Source organism: Myzus persicae, unplaced genomic scaffold (genome assembly GCF_001856785.1).
Source record: "Myzus persicae strain clone G006 unplaced genomic scaffold, MPER_G0061.0, whole genome shotgun sequence".
Classification (NCBI taxonomy): Eukaryota; Metazoa; Arthropoda; class Insecta; order Hemiptera; family Aphididae; genus Myzus; species Myzus persicae.
Genome location: NW_019102703.1, coordinates 84,144 through 104,977, shown reverse-complemented (window position 1 = coordinate 104,977; position 20,834 = coordinate 84,144). Strand labels below are relative to the sequence as shown.

General features: G+C 31.1%; 1 protein-coding gene across 2 annotated transcripts in view; it reads right to left on the bottom strand.

The window, feature by feature from the left end:
* Nucleotides 1-20,834, bottom strand: part of LOC111032962 (leucine-rich repeats and immunoglobulin-like domains protein 2) — a 122,730-nt gene that overhangs the window by 50,840 nt on the left and 51,056 nt on the right. Inside the window, exon 1 of one of the 2 annotated variants that reach the window (XM_022313466.1) lies at nt 6,218-6,710. The exons of the other annotated variant lie outside the window; for it this stretch is intronic. The gene's annotated coding sequence lies outside the window, so the exon portion shown is untranslated. Of the gene's footprint in view, nt 1-6,217; nt 6,711-20,834 lie in introns of those variants that run through there. 2 annotated transcript variants of the gene reach the window in all.

Here is a 20,834-nt window from a genome sequence, read left to right as displayed (position 1 = left end):
ATTTATTGGTATAATAAAAACAATAGTGAAATGTGTTTTTCCTCAATTCGGCTTAACAATATTGTAGCTCGGACCATATTGGACGATGTTTGTTGTCCTGCCCTCGTGTAATGTAGCCATTGCCAAACAACTTGAAACAATAAAGACAAACCAGCCATAAGATATTATTGTAGTTTTCCGTTCGGTCGCGTACAGCCATTGTCTGTGCTGAGATTTCATCTACCGGATTAATTGAGTTGAAACGCATAGTCAAATTCCGACTCTCAAATAGCAGTCTATTAAAAGCAGAGGCATATAATTGTGTGCATATATTATTAATTTATAGTACACCATTATATAATATCTACATAATATTAATAATATGTTTGGTGAACGAATAGCCGAGCGATGTCCGGACCACTCTGATCGGAAAGCAAAGTAGTTGTAGGTACCTACTACGGGGCTATAAATGTTCGTTGTTTTAAATATCGTAAATTGATTTCACTATAATACGAGGCGTGTTCGGTGGACGAGGAGAAGGCTTTGAAAATTCATCACATACCTACAGCAATTCAAGTCACACACGAATAACGTTCGTATACGAATGTCAATATTAAATGTCGCAAACCAAGTTCGTGCTGAATTGTGTACATTAATTCAAGCGCAGAGGTACATTATTATATGGTTATTCTAATATGCTATATAGCAACATTAATATATGTGCTTATATGTTTTAATATGGATGTTTATAATGCAATGCGAATACCTAAACGTTGAACATTGTCGAACACTTAAATAATTATTTTGATATACTATTCAGTGAAGCAGGTTAGACGAAACACGTGTTGATATATTATAATATTGTAATATTAATATACGAAGAATTTGATTTAATATACCAGTCATACATATCATATTATATCATATTGACTGTAGTTATGAAATGGAATCTTTTTTAAAAACCGATAACTATACATTGATCAGATATCGTACATGAATAAATAAAATGTCTTAAATATGTTATTCGTATTGATTAAAATAGGTTATTAATATTATTTTACTGGATAAACTACTATTAACACCAATCAGTTATAATTTATTAATTATTTAACATCATTTGTCATCATTAAATTATGTCATAAAAATGGCGAATCTTATTGTAAATAATATAGGTATGTCACTATACTCTAAATTTGTTATACGTATTTAGTTAGTTTAATTTCGTATGTTTTTAATAAATAATAATTTATTATCATAAAGAGTCCGAAGTTACTATCTTATTATATAAGATAAATGTATATATATATATATATATTAATATATAATATTGCATGTATAATGTAGTACCTAGTGCTAATAATAGCTTAGTCACAAAAGCCGAATTTCTTAATAATCAATAACACAAATGTCTTGTAATACATTTGTAATTATTTTTAAGTTTTTACTTTATAATTGATTTTAAGCCCGTTTTCGACTAAAAGTTTGTGTTATAATGTCATAGTAACTAATGAGTTTTTATATCTCTTCATACTTACGAGCTAAACTAATTGGTTGATTATGGCAAAAATATTAAATCTAATTATTATAATGAATATAAGACAAAATAATGGTTTTCGTTTTTAAAAAAGAAAATATTTATTTTTCATAACACGATGGTATCATATTTCATTTGAAATAAATGAAAAATATTTTTTAATATATTTTGACATGGTAGGGTGCAATAGAATTTTACACTTCGTTCACGCCTTCAAACTCTTTTTTTTTCGTGGCATTTTTTTTTTTTTACTGTATTTGCACAGTAAAATTCGTATCTATAATACCATTTATTATATAATTATGGTGTTTGCGTTCATTTTTATAGTCATATGAATATTTCATTACACACCTACTTCGTATACAGAGGATAGTCCTTACTGTTTTTTCCCCAGATACGTATCTACTTAAACATTATGTTTAGGTTCAGTGATAATATTATAATACATATATTCAAACATATAGCATATTAACATGTTTATAATATTTACATTTTAAAACAATTTAATCATAATATTATTATAACATGATGTTTATAGATTATGATTTATAATATATAAGTATCAGGGGCGTACCCAAGGGTTTTTGGCACCACTACATTGAGATTTCTACGTTAAAAAATGTTTTCATATAATAATAAAATTATGATAATAGTAATAATAATAATAGTACTAATATTTATTCTAATACCTAAATAAATAACTAGTGAATAAAACGGGCCAAGGGCCAATGGTAGGTACATAGTGATTATAAATTACACTATGACCAATATACATAATATTACGTTATTAAAATGTAGTCAGTTAATACAAACTATATAATATAATAACATAAAGCTACAATTTTATAATGCTTATAACTTACATTAAAATAAAAATACTAAAAAAATACGAGTGGAACTTTATATATGATGATTTTAAAATAAAATTTGATAATAGTGTCAATCCACTGTAATATTAAAAACCATGTAAAACGGAATATACTGACAGAACGTAAAATTTTCAGAAAATGTAGGAAAAACAGTTTTTCCCAGAGCTTCGGAAAATATAGACAACTTGGAGAATACTATAATAATACGTTTCCAAAAAATTAAAAAATTGTATTTACGCTTTAAATAAACTAAGAATAAAAAATTGATAAAGAGACCTTCCATTGTTACTTCACATTTGTTAATACGGGGTATGTACTGCTTACGCATCATTGTATTAACTATATTGATTATTAAGTATAATTAGGTAATACAGATATTTCAATATTTGTTCTAAAAATAAGGTTACCTATCAAATATTTATGTGGGAGGGTTAAGTGTATTTCCTAGAAACCTTTAATGTATTATGATTATCATCTATCATTATTAATTTTATTGTTTCCATTTAACATTCCTTTTTAGTTTTTTAATTCTTTGAAAAAAAAACTATTCAAATTCCTAATTTCCCAATTTTTCCCGATAAAAAGTTTTTTTTGTCAAAACCATTTTTGCCGGAAATTTCAAATGAAACCAATTTTTCCCAATTTTCCTAGAAGAGAAGAAGCCCGGGTTTTTTCGGAAATTTTTATCCCAAGTTATGCGTCAATAAGTTGGAGATAATAGCACTTATTGCTTATAACGTCAGCTTTTTAGCAAATTAATTTAATATGAATAACTAAAATTGAAATACTTATCAGTTATCACTTATCACCTAGGCCTTAGCACAAATTAATAATAATTATCAAACACCTGTGGTGAAATAAATAATTCTAATAATTGTTATTATTGTACCTATCCATTTTATAATATTGAACAAAACATTATTTGAATACTGGTTAAATTATTAGAAAGGTATATTGTATATGATCACAATTTACAAGACGTAATATTTTGATAATGAATTTGATGAAGTTAAACTTGTAAAATTGTATGAGGAGACCAAATACTTTAATTATTGATTACCTACATATTGGACTCTCCCCCCTTAACAAAGTCCTGGTCAAGTCGCTTATATTATAGCACATAATATTATTGTCTGTAAGATGTTTTGAACGAATAAGTTTGTTTTAAATTTAAATGGATAAATCTGTACACATGTTGACATGATATTAAATATAATGTTTTGTAATAAATACATATTCACTAATTTGTGGCTAAGTTTTCATTGAATGTACAACAATAAAAATATATAACTTGAGTGTTTCAGAGAAAAATGGATGGAATAATATTATTTTGCTGCAATATGTAGTTGAGAGCAGCAATGCAATTCTTTCACTTATTAAACCGGAGAAGATTTCTAAACGCAATATGTATTTTGTTCATGAATAAAGGAAGAAATAAAAAGTAAGAAATCGTTTTTCTCGTAGTTTTTACCTCACTATTTTTAAGAAAAAAATCTAATAAATTTAAAATTATATCTCGCATTTTACACACGGATAAAAACTAGCGGAAAGAAAACTGCAGTTTTATGTCTTTTCTTAATCTAAACACATGGTGTTGGAGTTCAAACTGAGGAATCGCTTCTCTTTTTAAAAGTCTAAGAAGAGAGCAAACACCAACTTGTAAAACGGATCTTCTCTTTCCTGTCATTTTTTATTTTTTAAAACGCATAGTTATTATTCAGCCAAGTGTTCGTCTTCTCGGTCTCTAAACTTGACACTTTTTTTCCTTGGGAATTTATTATTTTAAGTACACAAACACTATTCACAGGTTCGCTAAGGCTTAATTATATCAGATATTCTCCTTTCTCAAATTCTGCCAACATCAATTAATAAAATATATCAAATTAGCAAGTTTTCTTCTTGCGTGTAAAGTAGGAAATTCTACTATCCCTGCCAAGTTCTAAAATTCCCAAAAGTTATATTTTACTTATAATTCATCCAAAATAGATCGCTCACCTGTATAATGCGCTTCTATGTATTTTATAATTTATAATTTATAATTCTGTCTAATCTTCTTACATTATATATTCATCACAACTTTCTTGTTTCCGTAACGTTCATTATCATTCCTTATCTATATTGTCCCCTACAAAACCATAGTAATTACATTTAAGAGGGGTAGTTTTAAACGTTGAGGGTGCTAAGATGACTTAAGTCTTCAGACTACCTACTCTGGTGTTTGAATTATTCAGAACATGAAAAATTACAGAAATTAAAAAACCAACATTTTAGGAGGGAGAGGTTACAAAGTAGAACAATACGTAGGTATACGTAATCCCAAATAATATGACGGATTTCCTTTTAATTTTTTAACAGTGTGTACATTATTATTATTACTATTTTGTTGATCTCTGGAAAGTCGAAAAAACGAAAAGCATATTCTTATGTTTCTATATAAACGAATAATCGATCTTACATACATACCTACCACGGATTCCGTATCCGAACGAGACAACGAAAAGAGTTTATAATATATTATGCTTGATACCGCGTTTTTCGATTACAATCGTGAGATGTGCACTGCAGTCACTGCCAGCGGACTCAGAATATGGAAAAACAAACAAAATTATACGAACTGGCGATGGATATTGTGCAGATATGTGCTCCGTAAATGTGCCATCTTCACGTAGACTTTAAATATTCGCGACGCACAGATACAAAAAAAAAACACAGATAAACATAATTTAACGTGTCCCCGTGTTATCCGTAGGGTCTGACGACTTTGCCGAAAATCGTGTAAATCGATAAACATGGTTTTAAAGTCGTCTCCGTGACGCTTTATGAATAATTTATTATCGGCAAAGGCATATTTTATTGTCGAAAACAAAGCACAAAGGTCACTACTAGACACAGTGGGCGTATACGAAAAAGCGTATAAAATATTATACTTTTTTTAGGGCAAAACACTAATTTTTTCAATTATTCTTTAGTGGATTCTATTTTTTTTTAATGTATTTTAAAGCACAAGGACTAAAACAAGTTTGTGTTTTACTCATAACGTATTATTTCGAAAAAAAAGATGATTATTATCGTGCCTATAATAAGGAATAAGCTCCATTATTTCTACTCGAACATGTTCGACACCATTTTAAACGCTTATAAAGTAATAATTTGTATTAAATTATATAAAGTTTACCTGGGTTTGTAGTTGACACAGTATATTATTAGAATTTTCTACTAGACAAAAAATTATTTTATACTTTTATTAAGTCTTGGAAACCGTATATTATAATTTAATATCACTTCAATATGCAATAAATATCAAGTCTTGTCGAAATATGTAAAAAAACAATTTTAATTATTAATTTGAAACTATGTATTACCAAAAAAATGTATGTATTATTTATGTATTAAAAAAAATCGGTTCCATAATTTAAATATTATTTAAATTGAAGAAGTGCTTCGAATTACATAAGTTACGTAAAAACTAAACTCAATAACGTACCAATAATAAGTCTACCAGAAAATTTATATTTTCGTTAGTTAAAAAAAAAGAGTATCGCTTACGGGAAAACTTATAAAAAAAATATAAAACCGTGTCAGAGCCATATATTGTCCGATCTTCGTTTGATAGATTTATCGTTGACGGATCGTCACGAGACATGTCTGTCTTTCGGTCCTATATTATAATAATATTATATTATAGGTACATCTATCATGCCACTTTTAGGATTTTTTTTTACAGCATAAGACGTTGATACTTTTCCAACGATTTTTTCCCCTCTGATATAGAATAATACAATTTTTCGACGACGAATTTTTTGCCAACATCGGCTTACACGGTCGCGAAACTCACCTGCGTAGTTGATGACACGACGGCGGTGGCGGCGGCGGACGACTGCCGGAACAACGACAATATTATTATCGTCCATGTTCGAGAGAGTTTCCGGGCGTCACTTCCGGCGGCTACTACTGAGGTGACGGTGATCCGACAACGACGACCACGGAGATATCATGACACCGTGATAATATTAAAAAATAGAATACTCAAATCAATCCGACAACACAGCGCAAATCGCAATCTTAAAATAACTATCGTTTTAAAAAAAAAAATGTATTCGATTTTTGTCCGTAGTGACTAGGAAAAATATATTTTAAAGCATTGCATTATAATATAATGTGACGTATAATACTTAATGTGATATATAGTATTATTATCGAACTCCAGTTTTAGCGAATATTTTGGAATTGAGAAGGAAATAACGAAATATGTCGCAGAAGACGAAGGACGCGACGACTCACGCGCACAATCAACGTCGAATAGATAATATTATGTAGCTCGATATTATGGCGGTGGCAACAGTGTTAATTCCGAACGCGTTAACGATACATTTCCTGTACACGGTGGCCTATTCATGTTTCCATTTAGACTCCACATATCGTCTCCGACACACTACACTCGGATCGAGGGTCATATTTTCGTTATTGAATACCTAGTTCATAAAGTATTATTATGATATACTCGTATGAATAGGTACTCCATATACTTGAATGAAACATTTCTAACAAAAAAGTATTTGGAACGAATATTCGAATGCACGGACAGTTAGTACTCTGTGATACTTAGGCTCCGGTTCAAAACAGTGTTTTTCACAAAATTTGTTGTGCAAGTACCTAACCTACCTAATTTGAATAGAATAAAAGCGAGCGAATATAATGACTAATGAGTAATAGGTACACCGAAAGAGGAGTTTAAATCTTTCAAAATTAATTTAAAATGTTTTGATCTGTGTATATTTTAAATTTATTATAAGATAACCAAGTCTTATTCAGAGTGAGTCACTCGTAAACTCGTCCGATGATCTGAATTTGTCCAAATTATACTTGTTTTTGAATATTCGGAGGCCACGGCGAAAAGTGTAGAAAGTTTGGGGACCGTTGCACACAAACACAAACAATCAAATGAATTCAGTAATAACCACATATTATATAAAATACAACTAGATTGCAGCGACTTCGCTCTAATATTGAAGTCAGTAGAATGGCTGACTGTACTAATCAATAAAGAGGTACCAATGTGCTTACAGTTTGTTCGTTTAAATGTGATCTATAAAAGCCCAAATAAATACATAAATTGTATTTGATGTATTGCTATTCGATCCTCATTACGAAATTGTAAAGTCGTGGTCCTTTTTGACGAGAAAAGTCGGCCATTCTCCTGGCTTCAAAACATTACGTTGTGGTTGTACAGGAAGTCGGCTATCTAGTCGTATTATAATATATTTTATCCGTGGTGACAACTTATAGCGACTATACCACTACCACGGTCGAAGACCGATTTAATCTATGACGCGGTAAGTGTTATCTGTTTGATCGTCGTAGCGCTCGTGCAGTGTGAGTTTGATCCCCACTGCGGGTCAAGCTAGCTGGAGATTTCAAACTCTTTTGACGCTGTGCTCGGCGAAAAACACGCAGTCGCGTTAAATTCGTTCAATCGTGACCACCAGATCGTTTGACGAGAAGAAGAAGAAGAAGAAGAAAGGTAGAAAAAAGTGCACCAAATGTGTATTATACTGGATGATAACGCGTTTCCTACCATTATTATCGTCTCCCGACTCGACGGCGACCTTTATACATTTTATATTAGGTATGTTGTTCGAACAATGAGTGGATTCGTAAAGCCCAACTTCGCGATTGCGAACGATTGCACGTACGTGTCCTGCACAGCGAGTTTAACTTTTTTCGGATTCGTAACTTTTTTTCTCTTTTTTTTTTTTATTTTTGTTTTTTTTTTTATCAAGTCTTAAAAGCACATTAGGCAATTTACTATCGGGTTTTTTTTTCGCCGACGATGACCTTTTAGTGTACCTGCCAAGTGAATTCATGAACCACATAATTTGTATTACCCATGTATTATTATTATTTATTATACGCGTTTTCGACCGTCGCGATACAAAACATATTATTCAACTCGTATACCTACTATTCCACTGGTATAGCATTCAACCTCATCACGCGTGCGAGTTCTTACAGTTATATACATTTCGAATAAACGAGTGTCGACGCTACGTAAACATTTTACACAGTTTGTTTTCATTATCCGCTTTTCGTTAACAACATTGAACATATAAAACGACAGATCGTTATAAAATAATATACTATTAGCCAGGTAATACGACGGGTGTAGTGTATACCTGTAGGCTGAACATAATATAATACCTATTATACAACATAGATAGACATCGGAGACCTTTTATGACAATCATAATTTAAATTAATCACCTCAGATGTATACATATATTATTATATTATCTTGATTATTGATCGTCTAATGGTAACACACAGTTATACGTGAAACGTACACTATGCACGGCTGTCATGTACTATATTTTGACATTTGGTGATGCTTCGACGATATATTTCTTTGCGCAGCAAAACTTTATAGGTACCTTTTTGTTTTCCCACAAAATATCGATAACCTATGACTACATATTATGTAAGTGCATAAATAAATAAAATAATTTGGAAAAAACAGTTTTCTTGACCTCTTTACAAAGTGTGAGAATTATTTAAAATTTAAATAATATTATACACATTTAACTCGAATTTATTAATATTTTCATGGGGGGGGGGCATATTTATTTTATACGCTCCTACAGAATTAGTAGAAATTATATTTTTTTTCATTGTAGAGTTAGAAACTTTTTACAATTGATTTGCCTAAAGATCAATTTTATTTGCACAGATGCTCCCATTCAAGTAAATAAATAGAAACATATAATTAAATAATGTAATTTAATGTATTTATTATACAGCGAAACTTCTATACTACAAGATATCAAGGGGCAACAAAAGAAATTCGTACTATAATGAAATTTGTTAAATAGAATTAAATAAATTTGCTTTTTATTTGGTTGAGGTTCTTAAAAATATTTTATTCAATAACAAATTACTTAAACTAATGGAAGTTTCACTGAATTAAATACACTATATGTTATCGTCTATATTGATATGTCATATGTGTGTGAAAAGGAATACATAATGATAATAATAACAAAGGTATTATTTGAAATACCTAATTATATTATAATAGTTTTATAAGAACAAAAAATGAAAAGGAGGAATTTCCACATGGCCACCTTTAAATACGCCATAGAGAATGCTAATAACAATAATAGTTGCAATCGAAAAGGTAGAACATTATTATAATGACTTATTTCGTTAAGTCGGTCGTATGTTGTCAAGTGACAAATAATTCACCTGTCCTCCAAGATGGTCAAATGTGAAATTCTGTTTCAATATGTAAGTTTATTAATTCTCCTGGCATTTGAGAGAAGGCATTAAAAAAATATGTTCCTGAACTTGACTCTACATAATATTAGGAGGACTTTAAACAAATTATTTTATGAGTCAAAATATGCTGTTTTTTTGGGCTCCAGGTACATATATATTTTACGGTTAAGTATGGAATGTATCTTTTTTTTGTTTAATTGAAAAAAAACTAATTGATAGCGCACAACACGAAAGAACTATATGTCATACATAATTTATGTATTAACACAAATTGATAACATATTTTATTCATGTTTTGGAAACCATAAAACATATACCTATTTGATTGAATTTTATCAAAGAACATTTTATCAAAATATACCGTTCGATAAATAAATAAATACTGATGGAAACATTCAAAACGTATAAAAATAAATGTATTCTATAGATATGGCTGTGTGTCAGGTTTTCAGTTTTTCCCCAGAAATCGTTTTAAAAGTGTTAAAACTTAATCGTTTTTAGAATTATTTAGTTTTCTATGTGACTCTGCTATTAACACGGGCTGCATTATAATCCGCATTTAAACGCTATTTTAAATAAATATAAATCATTGTTGCATTGTACTATTGCAGGATAAATATATTTTCTATACATCATAATATTATGTTAGTGGGTCCACCATTATTACACGAAAGTCACCGTGACTTAATCACCACCCCAGAGGATTTTTCAAAGCTCAACTTCAGTTATTGAAATCATTTACCCCGAAGTAGAATGTAATCGGCTTAGCTGGATGGGAAAAGAAAATATTTATGAATTGTGATTAAATCTCCAAACGGACAAAAGAAAGCATCTGTGTAACCTGTGATGGTTTGAAATAAGCATATAACATTCGAAAAGAACAAAATGAGAACAGTGGTAATATGTAGTAACTATTTATTAAAAATGTTCAGTATTATTGGAGCGTAAATTATTATTATTTTCTAAGCACATTTAATATTTGTTAAAAAAAAAATGATAGTGCAACTTACGAACATTGCAAGGGAGCATTTTAAATTACGACCCATACCACTATACCAGTTATACAGCTCATTTTGTATTTTGACATTTAATAATATTTATGACGACTACAGTGAGAATAGGTAACTCGCTACTTTGTTTCTGATAATGTAAATGTCAAAACACATCCTTAAACTTAACTTATTAAAATAAATTGTTTATGGTCAAAAACTGTATGCATAAAATGAATATTTAATGTGGCTGTGTGTACAATTTAAAAGTTTTATTGTTTTAATAATGTTAACTCTGTCTCTCTTTTTAATAAAACTTTTTATTTTCTTCAGTACACGCATATATCTATTTATTATAATTGTTTCAAAATGGAGAGTTATAGTACCTAATTAGAATCCTTTTTTCTATTCAAATGAAGAATAATGTTGAAATTGAGTATTTTTATTGACAATATTCTAGAAACAAAATTACATTGGAATTGAGGTAAGATAGTAATAATATTAATTTTTTTGGTACCTTAAATATAAATATATAAATACAAATATAAATTCAACTTAAAATATCTTTTACAGATTAATTATCGAAAGACATTAAAAATTAGTACTTTATGTCGACATTATTATTATTTTTCAGAACATTTTTTTAATTATTTTACACATTTTTAAAAAAAAATTTTGTTTTCATAATAATACGAAGTCAATAAAAATTGTTAATAATTATTAAAACTTTTATCTAATTTATAATATAATGCTGGGTACTATTATTTTGTTTTACATCTATATTTTGTTCTTACAGTAACCAAATTGTATTTGTATTTTTTTTTTTTAGTCTTTCAAGAGTTCGTATGTTTAATTAAAAGTATTCCATTCCTTCATTTTTTAGCTTTCAAAATTATTTTAATAAAATATATACAAAATTACGACTTTTTAATATTTTGTGAATAATTTTTGTTTAGTTTCTACTGCTTTTGCGAACAGTAAGTGAGTGGCACTTAGCGTCGTTTTTGTATCTGATTCTTCCCTCTAGTTGGACGACATTCGTTTCTCAATGGCACTCGTTTTTTTCTCTTTTTATTTTATTTTAAAGTAGGTAAGTGTTTTCCATGTAATATACCTATATATATGTTAGTATAGTGACAGTAAAAAACAGATTTTCAAAAGCAAAGTGTATTTTATTTTAACTCATTCATTCAAAATATAGGTTTTCGTAGGTACCTTACTCGAAAACGATATAGTCTTACATTTTTGAAAATGTCCATATTAATGCAAGTACCTATCTACTTTTGTTCGAATAATAAATTGACAGTGAAATCGAGATTTAACATATTTGTGTATTTATTTTTTTGTACTTAAACCACATTTGCTGAAATTAAATAAATAATATATTTTCAACTCGTGTATTAATGGAATAATAATCGTCATCCATACAAGTTTATGCATTGACTATATAGAATACACACGAATCTCACAAGTGTAGTAGGTAGTGAATGCAATTACTTTGACATTTTGTGAATCCTATTTTAAATTAACTGTTGAATTATCTCCTGACATATTATTATTCTCTTGCATATCTTGGTTGAGTGTGTACCCTGAAAAGTTTTCACGGAGTCAACGAGTTTGATGTTAGTATTTAAACACTATTACCAGGCACGACGGTAAATAAAAAATACAACTAAAGCGCACGGAACAATCGTAATTAAAATTCTATAAACACATAATACCATATAAAACCACATAACGTAATAATAATAACTGAAACAGCATACAAACATTTTGCGTTTATTTCAGAACGCAATTTTAACTGTATTGTGTTGTGTCTGGAGCTAATGTACCAGAGATCAGAGTAGCACGGGGTTTAAATTTCATCAGTGTGGAAAGCAAATTACGCTGACAGCGCACAGCCGCAATCTCAAAGCTTATTGAATATTTGCCGGAGCGAATATAACGGCAAAATCAATGCAGTGAAATATACTTATAGGAGGTACCTATGATTGTATAAATATATTATAATAGACCAGTTGTAACTGGATAACGAGTAATCACCACATGCAAGCGTAATGTAACTGGGAGCTGTCTGGTTTTTTTTTCGTTGAAAAACCAGATAGCTCCGGAGGTTGTTTGTGTTTCTTGAAAAGTTTTGAAAAATGGAGCTATTCGGTTCTTGCACGGACCCCTTCAATTTTTCTTTATAGTCAATTTGTGAACACTATAATTAAGCCTATGGCTAAAAATATTCTACAAGATATTGTGTATACAACACATCTATGTAATAATTATGATAATAATCAGATTGAAAAAAAAAATACATATTTAATCGGCTTCAAAATAGTATTTTTTGGTTTGAAAAATGGCTTTTAGCAATTTTGAGCTGGTTGACTTACTATAAGGTATGTTTGATCGATTTTAATGGAAATTATTCATTTTGACAACATAATATAATAGCTAGGTGACAGATACCTACATATACCTACTTTGTTATTCATGATATTCATTATAACATTTTATGACCTTAAATCAATATAATATATAATATACAATTATTTATCGTTTTTAAAATAAAAATATAAATTATTGGTGTATTGGCATTTTAATTTGAAAGTTTATTTAAACTTTTAAGCACGTACAAAAAGTACGTCTGGAAAAATTCGATATTCATAACAGTTTTTAATTGAATTGTTTCTTTGTAGTTATCAAAATTAATGATTCAGAGACATTTACAGAAGAAAAATCTGTATGTTAATTTAAAAAAAAAAAAACAAAATAATAATAACATTAATAAAATTGAACATTTAAAATATTTAAATTATATTTTTATTTCTTTCGGATTATTTGAAGAGTTTTATTCTATTGTCAATTTTTAATTTATTATATCTTTTCCTTCTACTTTAAACTTTTTTGATCTTAAATACACTAACTCGAAAATAATTTATTTGTCATATTATTTCGAATTTCACGAGTCTGCAAATGGAAATATTACCAAGCGGGCTTATAAGAAGTTAAAAAACAGAATTTAAATATGACAATGCAGAAGATTAATTTATAATTATTTGAATTGAATACTTTTCGTTTTATTAATTCCGTTGTTTATACGTGTCTGTTGAATAATAAGCTCTCGCGTTTTTAATTATAATTTCGTAACGATCTCTTTAACGTTGTGTACCTGCGGCTGCACGCAAAGCAATATTAAAATAAGATAAACACGCAGCCGATTAAATTACGACCTAAGTTCGTGGACATTTTTTTTTACGATTAAATTGTAAAATGTTAGTATCGAATCGTACCCTGCAAGTCAAACAACGGTCCGAATAAGTTTTATTGTTTGCCGTGTGTGGACAAAACCGCGTGTAGGTTATTCGAAATTGCGTACTCACGTGAGTTATCCTATAGTTTGTTCCCGCGAGAAACATTGACTTCAATAAAAGAAGTAGGTACTACATATCTCAATTATGCCAGGTGACAGGACGGAAAAGGTTATGCATTAAACGGGGGCTGTGCCGACTGTAGGTACTTTCACAGTGTTTTAGGTCAGACTTAACATTAAAACGATTTATAAGTTTGCCGGAACAACGCTGCACAATGGTTACATTTTATCAAAACCTTTTTCGAGTGTTGTTTAATCATTTTACATTGTACTTTTCGGAAATGCTTGAAATAATAACTATACCTAGTTGATTTAATTAACTTTTATTAATAATTTCACTTCTACCTATACAATAGCGTCGCGATCGATACAGAACTCTTTTCAAACCTATTAAAAAATAAGAAATAACTGAAAATAAAACAACCTGTGTTTAGAATATCTTCTATCCCCGCTTTGTCCGCCCTCCCGTCCGTCCGTTAGTTACCTGCAGTACATAGTTACGATTGTTGATATTTATTTTCCATTTTAATATTAGTACTTATAATTTCAAACAAAAAAATAAAAACAATTATTGTAACTCTATAGTCTTATTAATATAAATATTTTGACGTTATAGTTGAATGAGCACATAATTTTATTTTAGGTAAATTCATACTAGACAGTATTTAAAAAGTATCAAAGTATTAGAAATTATTATAGATTCGTAAAAGCCAATATTAGAAAATAGGTATAAAAATATAAAAGTTAACCATCAAATTCTTTTTAAATTGTGCAGGAAATAATAGTTTATTGTGTTGAATGAAAATACGTTAAGAAACCCAGAATAGAGCACTCCTCTCGATGAGTGAGATTTCTAAACTTGTTTATTTTATACTATATCGTTATGTTCATGTCTCAACATTTTGCATATTATCATGATAGTTAGAAAATTATTTTAATTAAATAACACAAATTACATTATTCGAAACTCATGCACGCTCACCAAAATTGAAACCATGGATCTACAATTATCATTACACATTTCGTACAACATAGTATTATAATATTAATCAAAACTGAGTGCTAATCAGAAAAAACAAGTTATAAAATATAAACGATATTGAGTGTATAGATTATTGTTTGAGACATGTTGGAGTTGTGGTGTTGTTATTTGAAAACCGCAAACCATGATGTATTGAAGTATTTTGCATACATTGTGTTTAAATATTGCTATGAATATTGATACTATCTCATGCAAAAGGTCACTGGGAAAATGCTATCTAATTTTAACGGTATATTATAAATTATAATACATTTAGGTACTAGATAACAATAGTCACACTCGATTTTTTAATTTAAAGACTTTAAAAGTTGTTTGCATAGTTAAAATTATATTCAAGTTTTAAGTAACTATAAGTTAAAATATTTTCGAGAAAACGAGCAACTTTGAATAATAATTTGGATTTTATTAACGAGCGTTTAAGGTGTTATTCTGTAATGGTCTTGTTTTATCTGAAAAATAATGCGAATTCACTTGACAACGCTCGCCGTCGTCGAATTACACCCTCTAGTAAAACACGGGTGAAAAATTCGCCCAATTTAATGTTGAGAGTATTTTCGCAGCAACGAAACACAAACACACCACCATTGCATATGGTCTTGCCAGTCACTAGACGGATATTATTTTTCGACGATTATATAGAATACGTCCCGCGAGGAGGAGGCGGAGGAGGAGGAGGAGATGGAGGAGGATATGTTATATTATTGATCCGACGTAACCCAAGTCGTTAAAAATGATATTTGAAATACGTCGTACGCAATATTAATGGCGAAATCGAGTTTTTCAGTCACTATTTGAATATACATAATATTCTCTATACATTACTCTGTCTGTGCTGTGCGCATATAAATCGTTCTAAAATTTTGTTTTCGCAAAAAATCGCTACACACACGTGGACAAGTGACTTGTTTGATACACACAAACCCGCAGCATGCAACACGGTGAACGACGAAATGTTAAGAGTCTCACGTTTTTCAAAGGTTTTTTTGTATAAGCAGTTTAGATGAAATTTTGAGAAAAATTAAAATTTTAAATGTTATATTTATGTACTAAAATAAGTATAGGTAACTGACAAGACGTAGTTCAATGTCAGTAACATCGTCGATTATTGCATAAGTATGAGATTATATAGAAAAACGGTTTCTAGCGAAAAACAACCACTTAACTACGATACAGCCATAATAGAGAAACTAAAAATGGATATACACCATAATTAAGACAATATATACATGTTTATGTGTCGTATTGTTTTTTTGATTTATTAATACGAAGAAATGTATTATAATTTATAGTTTGTTATTTTTACATGTTTTTTAAACTTTATTCTTGAATAGCTAAAAATAAATAAATGTAAGAAAAAATACTGCAGAAAACATTGGGTTTTGTGTTTTACGGCTATGACTGCTGAGTGGTTAGTTTTCTCAAAACAACTCTTTTTTCAGATCATTTATGGCAGTGTGGGTTCTTATTAACGTACTCCGGTAGGTGGTAACACTCACAATATAATATATTATTCCTACCTATAGTTGGGTAGTGATTATGGGTAGGGGAATCTGAGGGGTGGTTAGGTTAGGTAACATAACCATCAGAGAGAACGGCGAGAGGAGTTGTCTGTATAATAATATATAAAAGTTTATGGAAAAACTATAAAATTCTTAATGCTAAACTCTACGATCAATAATAACCGAGGAGAGTTTTCAATGGACTGACCTTAATGAAATCTCATACCCCGAAATGTTGTTCAAGTTTTGCGGAAAAACCTCCTAGTCAGACGTCATAATATCTTCAACTATTTGGACTGGGAAAAATAATTATTAACAATTAAATATTTTGAAACAATTTTAAAAACTAATTATTAAACTATGACTATAATAAAAAAAATTTTTTTTCGATGGAGTATTTTATTCACCCTAATCTCCCCCAACAATTCAAAATGATGGATATGCCACTGCCTAAATATTCATTAGACGCACGCATATTTGCAGCTATTATACAGGGTGAACACACAGGCTCCAAACCGCGGAAAAGTGATTTTTGTTTTTGTTCTTGGACAACTCAAAGACTTTCATTATATTTGCTTGTAGGACGTTCAAATTGCTTAAACAGGTATACGAGTATTGAGTATATGACTGAAATTCCCAATATATTTATACGATGAGACAACTAATTCGTGTCTAATTTATTTTGATAGGCGACTTAAGGTATCTTGTTTGTGGTTTTATAGTTTCAGAGAGATCGAACATTGTCGATTGTTGTTTATATTATGTATTTAGGTAACAATAATTTAATACACACATATTATATAACATACTATCCCTACCGTATAAACGTTTGAAATTGGACCAATGGTTTATAGAATTATATTTTATACCGCTGTAGATTATACGCTTACGTTACTTGTAATACAATATGACGTTATATTTGTTTAAATTCCGTTTTAAGATTAGTATTTTAGTAAACTACGCCACCAACAATAACCGAAACTTCAAACGATTAAATAACAAACGAATCGGCGGTGTTTGTCGCTTTGGCCGAAACAAACCACCCTGTGTTAAAGTAGGTGAACTCGTACACCTACACACTCAATGTACACAACTATAGTATAATAATGTATCGGTGGGATTTGCTGGCTGGCGGGTAGTAATTAATGCTTCGTGCGGGCGTTATTCCACCCGAAACACGCTTAACACATGGCCTAAACAGCAGTCAGTCAATCTCGGGGCTTTTTAGATATACCTATACCACCGCGACCGTCACCCCCAACAGATCACTACCATCCTTTGGTTTCCTCCCTTTTGTTTGTCAGCCACACACCCTCTCGTTCTCTTTCTCAGTCTCTCTCTATCTCTGTCGGTCTCCCGTTTCATCTTTCTACCACCCATCCCCCAAACCACCCTAAATCTTTAACCTCTCGACCGTACTCTGCCGAGTTGTCTAATAAAACTTTGTTACGATAAAAACTTTGCTCTACACACATGTTGTATGTCACCTCCACCATACCTCCACAACCGTTGTACCGATTCTCCTCCACGCCTACGTTTGCCCTTACTCGTATGCCTTCTCACCTTGCATAACCACGGTCACCGTCGAGAACAATACGCCGAGGCGCAACCGGAGCACATCACCTCAAAAGACACAGAAAAACACCCGCTTGTCCGCCGCTGATTTGCCCGACGGTAAAAATGCAATTTAAAACCGCCCACGAACATAAGAGATCCGTTGATTTAATACAGCACACACATCTGATATCAGCGCAAACGTCGTCATGGATGTGTAATATAATATAATAAAATAAGAAATTCACTGCCTGTTAATCAAAATGTGTTATATTACTTTTTTCACAGTCATCCTGCGTCCAATTATTAATTATTTAAGTGGCCTACAACACTAATACATTTAGCTCTTATTAACCAACGCGGGGCGTCAACAATAAAGTTACCTTTATTAAAATATATGTGACGACTATTCGATTATTATACAATATCAGAATCACATTCGCAAAAAACACGATGATTATGGATTTTGAAAAATGATGCAAATAGTGTGACCATAAGTCCAAAATATTTTACCGCTAAATTACTAAGACAAATACCTTTGCTGTGGGCATCGCAACCGACGATTTGTATCACATAGTTCCGATATTATGAAAATGTATACTTGGCCGGTATTTAAAGGAGAAGATGGGACTTATGAAGAGACGGAAGCACAAGGATACGTAAGATAAGGTCACAATTGATCACTCATGTTTTTAATTTATACATTAAGGAAGCATTAAAAGAGCTAAGAGATAGAAGGATGAAGCTTGAAAGTAAGAAAAAATAATATAATTTATACACGTGGCGTGTCCATCGAGAAGATTTACCATTTCGCTTGGGAATTTGATTCGTAACGCCCGCTCACTACAATATACTAACCCATACTGTTAATCTGACTTTTGCATCCATGTTATACCACCTATATGCGTCAACATTATTATACGATGCAATCGATAAAACAATATACATGACAATGAATTATTGTTGTACATTTTTGAACGACACTGCACAGGCTACAGTGTAGGTAAATTTTCTATTTTTTCAACTGAACGATTGGAGATTGCTCGATTGTTATCAACAACTATTAATTGATTTCAAAATGTTGGGTAGCGTTGAATTATCGTACCTATTGTAAACATATATATATATTTTCAAGACTTTTCAAATATCGAAGACATGCGGTTTAGTTAAGTTAAGACGTGTAAACAGAAAATGTTCCGAGCGCAAATTCACTTAGAGTATAAATTTGGTGATCTGTAGAAAAAGTTGTATACAACTTTAAATTACCGACTCGGCCCAAAGGTACCATTCCAAAATGTTCATTGTCTTTTGGTCTTTTCGCCACATATATTTGGCATCCGTTATAACTAGATTAACGAACACTTCGAAGGAAGATGTTCAGTTTGAAACGGTTTAGGTACTCATAGCATTACCTACCAAAATGGTACTCGACAATGTCGACTGTTGTTCTTGACCATACGATTTGCGGTCAACGGGTTAAATATTGTCCAAATTATTCTTTTAAATGTTGTTTAAAATTTAAAAATATTTGTGCATTTATAACAAGAAGTAATGAAGAGAAATATAAAATAATTCTAATAATACATTATAAAAGTCATAAATTATTATTTTTTTAAAAATATAAATGATATGTTATCAAAGCAAAACAAAATGTGTCAGAAATAACATTTTTCCATTCTACACTACTCCAGCATACCGGCTTTTTACTGTGCATTTGTTGAATATTATTTACCGAAACATTAAACACGTGACGCATTTTTAGTTGTTTAATAAGTAAAAAATTAATTTTAAAATATCTCCCTCGTCTTTTATATTTCCGGGCTTCATTTTTTCGTATACCTATAGTCTCGAAAGCGCTTAGACATGTACAAGCGTTTCTCGACCTGCAGACTCAGGCAAAAACAATACAGTGATGGCGTCGGCCGCAACTCCAGGGATCCGGAGAAAGAGCAGGAACATTTGGCTGCCGTAGGATTAAAAGGAACAGGAGAATGGTGATGATGATAAAGAGGAAGAGAAAGAAGCAAGGGGTGGACGAAGAGGAAGAGGAGAAATAGGATTCACTAGCAGGACAGTATACCCGCAGGAGCAGAGTGCGCTCCGTTTTTGTTTTAATTAGCCGTCCTAATAAACGGGTCGGCACGGGTCTTGATGGATGACGGCCGGGATTTCGACCTACCGAACACACACACTGGCGAAAGGATCACGATGGACGGTGGTAGTAGTGCACTTCGTGTTGCGAGTCTACGGTGCTGTACGTGACCGGCGTGCGGCTAAATATATATATATATATTGACTTTTGTGGCGGTGGTGGTAGGTAGTGCCTTCATACTTGTATGTATGTACGGTACTCGTTACCTGGTAAACGGTATAATACGGTGGGTGTAATATATACATACACAGTTATAGCAGTACTTACTCCGCGACGCGCGCACCCCGACAATAGAGAGGGGACGACGCACGTGTGTATAATAGTGTGGTGTTGGCTGCGGTTAGGCGCGTGTAATGGGTTAGGCATATAATATATGTTATATTTATGTGCGTGTGTGAGTGTGTGTGTGTGTAGTGTGCGAGGGGTGAAAAATGTTACATTTGGCACGACATAAACGCCGCCGTGAATATTCCGAGGTATAGCCTTTTACTAAATACGAGTCGCGAGGGTCACGTTTAGCGGCTCCCGAAGAGTTTCACACACACACACACACACACACACACACACACACACACACACACAC